Consider the following 8,265-nt stretch of genomic DNA (forward strand, 5'->3'; position numbering starts at 1 on the left):
TAACACTCTGTGGTAAACGAAAGATCCCCTTCCCACCCCTCGAGCTCAAAAATATAACAAAAGTCAAACAAAAATATAAGTGAATCATGATACAATATATATGATATAAAATGTATAAATATCAGCACATCAGATATCTTACATCTTATTACTTTGAATGATGTAAAAAAAAGTGTTCTTCTTTTCAGCCAATCTGCATAAGCTTAGTCACAAAGTTAAAAGGGGGAAAGAGTGGGGGTCAGCCAAATAAAATTAAAAAGAAAATTGTGAGTATTTTTCTTTATTTTTGGGATATATTAGCTGATCTATACTATACTCAGATAAAAAAACTGGAGGTGGGGCACAAAGTCCCACCCTTCAAAAGTGGTGATGGGAACAGTAGCTCCCTATGACTATGATCTAACTGCAAATGCCTTTTCATCCCCCTTTTTCAAAACATTTTTTGAATCTGTTTTAGTCTATAACCGTATACAATAGAAAATACAAGGTACAGGATCTTTCACTGAATCCCGAGTGAAGTGAAGTTTCATTAGATTTCCCGCCCCGCGAAGTTTATTCAGTGACAATATTTTCTCACTTCTTTCTCGGAAATATTCATATATTTATATCGATATAACTCTATATTTATTTTTACATATCGACATTACTATATTGATATGATTAGATATCTTACTTTGATCAATATCTTAAAATCAATATTTTTTAAGTTGATAATACTTATAGCAATAAATTCAATTAAATAAAAGAAGTTGATTTACATTATGTAAAAACATCTAAATACAATTCAAAATATGTGTATAAATAAGGAATTATTACACATAATATGTTGATAAGACAATAAAATAGGAGACAATATACAAATTATAACACAACAAATGTAGAGACCTTTACGCTTCCGAAGCTAATTACATCGTCAATATACATTGTTCTATAAGGCACACAATTTTCAAATAAAACGTTAAAAGAACCTACAAGAGCATTTATTCAATCTAAGAAAAAAAAAACATTCCAGTAATTAAACTCTTAGATGTAAACTATAAAATGTTAACAAAATATCAATAGTACTCTCTAATTGTCGTAAACCTGAGGTTGTTTTTTGTGATTCTATATAAAGATGATTTATAATGGAATTGTAACACATAAATTTATTCTTGGTAAAGAATACTTCCTATACAATATTGTTGTGATGAAAACGGCAAAAACATGGTGATCATTAGTGTAGTATAGAATTCATGTGGGTTTTTCCCCCAGAAAATGTAATTTCCCAATTAGCAGGTTACAATATTTTAATAACAATTTTATCATAATTTACATCCCATAATGAACATTAATGTCCCTGGGAATTATAAGTACCGGTAGTCAGTTGCACCAATGTCATTTTAAAGCCATGATTTCTGTTACTTAAGGTCAAGATCTAGTAAATGGAAGGAGCATACAGATTTCTCAAATTTGAGAAATAAATGCTTTAATGATGCTTTATAACTATAGCTGGGTCAAATAAGGTGTATCGGGGAATAATTTGTAGGTAATTAAACAAAACGAAAAATCATATTTTTAAACTGTCATTTTCAATGAAAAATTAAGAAAACCAGTCATGAATATAAGAGTTTTTTTCCATATCAGACAAAGAAAATGTATCAAGATTGCCTACAGTCTCTCAAAAAACCGTAATTTGTATAATTTGTATGTTCTTAGCCTTTTATTTGAAATGATATAGGTATCTGGATTCCTTTCAAGTGATTTCAAATTGAATTCCATGAAAATACTTTATTTTTCTTCATAATTCTATCAGAGCCGTTAAAAGTACCGGAAAAGGAAAGTTTAAATTGATTATGACGTCATAATGGATCTAGCACCAAAAAGAAGTCTAAAGTTAGATCTTGACCTTAAGTTGGTTCTAGGTTACAATTGGCAGTCGTCCAAATTGACAACCATTTCCTTGGAATCGGTTGTTACTGAGACGTCAGGATTACGAACTGCAGCAACGGAGACGACATCCTGTTCTACGACAACCGTCTTAGAGTTGGAATCCTTCTGTTTCCTGCAACTATTTTTATAAAAAAAATTTTGGTATGTGAGACTGTGACAATTCTTTGATTTTAAGTTTCATTTTATCATATTTTTTTTTTCATCATAAAAGGTTATTAGCTATGAATGTGCTGTGATTGTTAAACCTATTTTGGGGTTTCTTGTAAAAGTTAATGCTTTCAAAAAAAAAAAAAAAAAAAAAAAAGGCTTTTTTTTAATGTAACAGAACCAGTGGCTCAAACATCACACTAATATATAGGCTACATAATCCAGCTTCAGCAAAATTTAAAATTTGTTTCTAATATTATGTCTAAATCTTTGGTGGTATCCTTATTATTTATTAACTCAGACGGATAAATGAAAATTATCATGTTATTGTTCCTTTAGAAAAAGATTTCATAGCGATCATACCGTTAGACTGTCGTAATATCTTTTCAAAACAAATTGTTTCAATATGGATGTTTTCAAGGTTGAACATATTTTTATTAAGAAAAGATGATCAATGAACTTCAAATTTGTTGTGAGTATACTTACAAGATTGATATAGTAATAAAACTAACTGCCGCGCAAACTGCACCCAAGCAGATAATAAAAAACAGATGTCTCCACCTAGACACTCTGCCACACCCTCTTTTTGATCCATTTCCTTCTGTGCTCTGGCATCTTCCACCTTTTCTGGATCTCTTCGTTTTTTCAATAGTAACCGCATGGACACTCTTGTTTTCTGCGGGTTTCTCTAAATGTGATTGGTCAATGATGTTGGAGAACTTAGACAGAGGTCGCACAGAGTTACTTTTCATATCATCCTTGTTCTTGTCGAGGTGTCGGTGGCGAGGCTTATGATGGTGATCTATTATAGCGAAATGAAAAGTATTGTATTTACTCGTCATTTCTGAACTAATTCGAACATAAGAAGTATATACGTCATTTTTTTTAATAATAAAAATCTGTTTCAGAGTTAGTATGACCAGATGCGGAATTCTTATTCATATATATTATAAAAGAATTCAACTGAAATTGTTCATTCCTTTGCATATGGTTTATCTTTGCCTTAAATTGTGCCTAAATATAGTCACTATGTTTGTTAAGATGATTATAGATGGACCCAGAATTTGAAACATGATTAAGCCAATTTTTTTTTCTCTCGAACGATTATTCAATGATTTTTTTAATCATATTTAAATAATAAATTTTGGAGAAAATATCTTACCATGACGATAAACACACATATTTTGGCCCAATATCCCGCAACATTTACCGGAAGGACAATCGGAATCCTTCTCGCATAGTATCCCATTGGGTTTCATTTTGGTAAACGATGGCGGCCTTATAGGGCGTGGATTCATAGACCCGGGAAATCCAATAGGACATACGTCATATTCATTCACTGTATGCATATAATGGAAATCGGAAAAAAAAAATAATGAAAGCAAAATAAATACATAAAATAAAGCTAAAAAGTAAATTAACAAAACTGTACGTTTACCTGCAAATCCAGTCACTGCAAAGACAATAGTATATAAAACAAAGCACTGATGGTTCCTCATCTTTAGACTATCCTTCCTAGAATATCAGTCTTGTTACGCGCTTATTTGTTTTTCCTACTCGTTATTAGAACATTTTTCCTTGTCCTCACACCGTATTAAGATCTCTCTAAATACTATATGCCGCAAGATTAGATCGATAACATTCAACTAAATGTAGGGAATTCGGCGGAGTAATATCTTTTAATAAATATATTTAACATTTTTAAAAAAAATCTCACATCAGAATAACCAGATTCTACAGATTTTAATTTGATGCTGACTTGTTTTACTGTGTGTTTATTGCAAAGAAGGTGGCATTTGCACATTTTGTTTCCAGGCAACCTGTTTTTACTGTTAGAAATACAAGTATATGTATTGGAAACATAAGAAGAAACATCTAGCAATAATGTATCTGCGAGATACTGTTACAGGTTTATAAAATCAATATTGGTATTTTTACAAATCTGTCAGAAAATGATATTCCACTCATTATACTTGAGCTTGTTAAATACTATATCAAATTGTGATGTTTTGGTTTCTATATACAATTAACATATCATATCTTTGTATTTTTCTTGTGTGCAAATTCATTCTACCTTTTCGAAGTACACGTCTTTCTCTCTCTCTCTTTCATCTCTTATTATATAACATATGCTATGTCATATAAAATTTCAGTAACAACAATCTAACAAACATAATATTAAACTGATATCAAGAAGTTAATAGAAATGAAAATCAATCTCCATCTTTTCCATTGTAATACTACGATAAAAATATTTAAATTGGCTAAATCTAAATTCATCGCATTTATTAAAGAATGATATATTTTTTCGACAAGTCTTTTCCATCATAAACAATTGGTGTACCTAAGGCATGCCAAAGTTATATAAATATCGATGTTGAATATGTTTAAAAAATGGAATAAATTATGAAATCCATCTCAATATTTGCATTTAAAATAAAGTTATCATTTATTTTAATACCAGTCATCCATAAACGATACCAGGTAAGCTAGATTAAGATGAACCTTTGGTTAAATTACAGATTTTCTTGTGTACTATCTCCATATTAAACAAAAAAAAAAAACAAAAACAAAAAAAAAACAAAAAAAAAAAAACAATAAACATGATTAGGGTTTTAACTAAAATATAAAACGTTGAATACCAAGTCCCTATCTGTACTCCTTACAGAAATATTAACTACTGTAAAGGAGAACCTTCAGAAGTACTGTGCTAAAGCATATTCTAGAAGTGGTGTAAATCAGATGTGGGTTCTCAAAAAACTCTAAAGAACTTAAAATCACCAAATTTTTCAAAAGTCAATAACATCAAAATATATGACTTCTCTACACTTTATACAACCATTCTTTGTAATGTCATGGATAACTGCTTCTTGAATAAAAATGTTACTCGGACTTTTGTATCTTGTGACAAGTCATCAACAAAATCAGTTTGTTTAACATCACTCTGTTCTACACACAAGTACTCTGTAGTTGATATTAAAATGATGCTTGAGTTATTAATTGACAATATTTATGTAACATTTGGAGAGCAGGTTTTCCAAAGACTGTTAGAATTTCAATGGACACTGATTCTGCTCCATTATTAGCCGACCTGTTTTTATATTCCCTATGAAGCAGAATTTATTTAAAAAGTTTCTACACCAGAAGAAAGCACTTGCTGTGGCCTTCAACTCGACAGATATATCGACGAAGTTTTATCAATTAACAATACTTACCTCAATTCATATGTCGACTCGATATATCCCAGTGAACTTGAAATGGAAGACACCACAGAATATGCCAAATCCGTTTCATATTTGGATGTTTTACTGACTAAAGACGATAAGGACAAACTAACAAAATAATTGTATGACAAACGAGATGACTTTAACTTTTCCATCGTCAACTTTCCTTATGTATTAATATTTCGCTATCACCTGCATATGGTGTTTACGTCTCCCATATCATCCAATACTCAAGAAAATGCTCTGAGTACTATCATTTTTTAAACAGAGGCAGGGTTCTGACAGATAAGATGATGTTACAGGGATTTCAAGCAACTCGATTAAAGTCAGCATTCCATAAATTCATACTAATTGTTAGGCCTTTGTTGTTGTTTTTTTTACTTAATTTGACTAATTTGAATGTTCTGTCAACCTGATCAATACATAGGGTTAACTGCGCGTGTGACCTGTCAACAGGGGATTTTTAGAGGTCTGTGATTGCTCTCTAATTTCCGGAGGTCTGTGTTGTATGCCATGTTCACGATTTTTATTGTTTGTCTATTTTATTTTAGATCACTGTTCGTTATATTTACCTTTTTCATTCAAATGATATGACTGATTGCAAATACCGTGTTTGATTCGGGTCCGAGGAACAGCATACTGGTATTTATCTTCAAAATAAAGGGGTTGACTCAATTCACAGTCATTATCGCAAAATTACATTCTGTGTAGAACCAAAACGGGTATGCAAAATAATATGATAATTTGTCTGAAACATAAAAATCCAGACTTTCCAAATATAGAGAATTTACACTTACCTGCCCTTGATTGAACATTAGGTATGCATGAGAGGTGGAGCTAAAATTGGAAGAATGGGTCTAAATATTAGACTTGATAATAACTTTGATATGTATTAAAAAAAATAAGAGAGCACTCTTTACTATCTTCTTCTTTATTCTGTATGGCAAAAGTGCACTATTTACAATGGTTTAAAATGAAATTAAAAATATGAGCACGTCATGCAAGTAAAGAATATTTCAAATCAATACCCGAGCACAGTATCCTAGTTAGCACAAGATAAGTTACCTTATTAGTCGTGTGACGAAATTTAGTATTCACAGTTACATGGTATAGTTTGTACTTGGTTACAACAGAAATAGAGCGAATATAGGAGGAAGCAGTTTTTTTTTTCGCTTTTAAACCATCAGCGATTGTTTGTCTATTAATCTATGTTTGGAAAAAAAACCCATTAGTAATGCAAATATACAACTAATGTTAAAAGGAGAACAATAGACAAACATGCGCTGACTATGGATAAAGTCAGTAAAAAAGGAGGCATCCTCATAATCGTAGTGATGAAATATTGCTGACACCCGCCTTTGAAAACAGGTTTGTACTTCATAAATACATACTTTTATTTAATGTAATTACGTAAAGTTGTAGATGTTTACCATTCTTGCAATTAAAAGAAAAATGCTTGTTTTGAAAATTTATTTTGTCGCAATTTTCGCATGTTCTTAAGTGCAGTCATCCTTTGAAACCAATCTTACATTACTGAAAGTTTTATAACTTTTGAAATTAAAAACAATCTGCATGTTTTACTTATGATAAAAACATACTTTCATAGAACAACAAATTAAAGGTGAGGGGACATATTTTAACAAACACGGATTACCAGTTGTAATTTGATATCCATACTGGAATATTGTATTATATCCCAATTAGTTAACATCAAAAAGGCAGTTTTGCTTAGTTCAAACTTTCAGTGATAGATAATATAACTGATTAACTATATGTGTATATGGAAACTGACAGATGGAATAGAATTGAAATAGATAAAAGAATATGTAGATTATGCAGATAGCAGATTGGAGATAAATAACATTCATATTTCTGTTGTAGCAATTTTTTTAAATAAGCCAAAATTTTTTTTTTCACTAACAGGTGATCTAAATTTTCTTTAATTGCTGAATACCGAAATTTGTCATTTATCAATAAAGTTTGTTATTTCATATAAATCATAAACAAGTAAAAGATTTACTATTGCAAATAACTTACATTGTTATTTACTTTGTTTACTCAGCAATTCTTTAAAATTCATTGTTTATTGTTTATGTTCTATATTTTGTGTAAAAGAACAAGGTACGGTTTCAATACAAATCTTGCCCTGTGTTTTTCTTAAAAATGAAAGTGATGTAAAAAATTAAAACTCATGCATTCTGAATCATTGAAATTCCATGAAGAAAGATCATACAAATCATTTTTCTCACATGACTTTCTAAATGCTAATTGTGACGTCATAAACTTGTGCATTTTCCCGTATTTTCTTAAAAGTTGCAGAAGACACCAATTTTCAATGGAATTTTCTTTCAGATAATATTGTCCACAGGCATCGCCCACAAAGATTTTGAGATATGTGATTTTTCAAAGAATTTCACACAACATATCCGAAAATTAAAGTGGGCGATGGCTGTGGACATTATTTTCTTAAGGAAAATAACCCTTGAAATTGGTCATTTTGAGTCCTTTTCTGTTTAAAATAGAGAAATGTATCAAATTAATGACGTCATATTTCTAGAATGGTACCCCTTCATGCCATATTCTTTCTTGATTTATCACAGTCATATACTCAACTAATATTTAAGCCAGTTTCATAATTTTTTGATAACATTAAATTTTTAGGGCACAATAAAGCTAAAACTGTACCTTCTTCTTTAACAAAAAGGAATACAAAAAAGGAATACAAGTCACTGTCATTCTCATTCAAAAGAGATTTTCAGATTTAAACAAAATTTTATTCAACAGTTTACAATGTATGTCTTAAAAATGTTCAAAACATTTACTCATTCTTTCCACCCCTATACATTTTTGAGATTTCATTCACTCATGAACAAGAAAGGATCAGTTAATGCATATGCTGTTTCGTAAACAAACAAGTATATATATATATATATATATATATATATATATATATATATATATATAT

This window comes from Saccostrea echinata, unplaced genomic scaffold, assembly GCF_033153115.1.
Source record: "Saccostrea echinata isolate AGI-Se365-2 ecotype Australia unplaced genomic scaffold, CSIRO_AGI_Sech_v1 ptg000034l, whole genome shotgun sequence".
Classification (NCBI taxonomy): domain Eukaryota; kingdom Metazoa; phylum Mollusca; class Bivalvia; order Ostreida; family Ostreidae; genus Saccostrea; species Saccostrea echinata.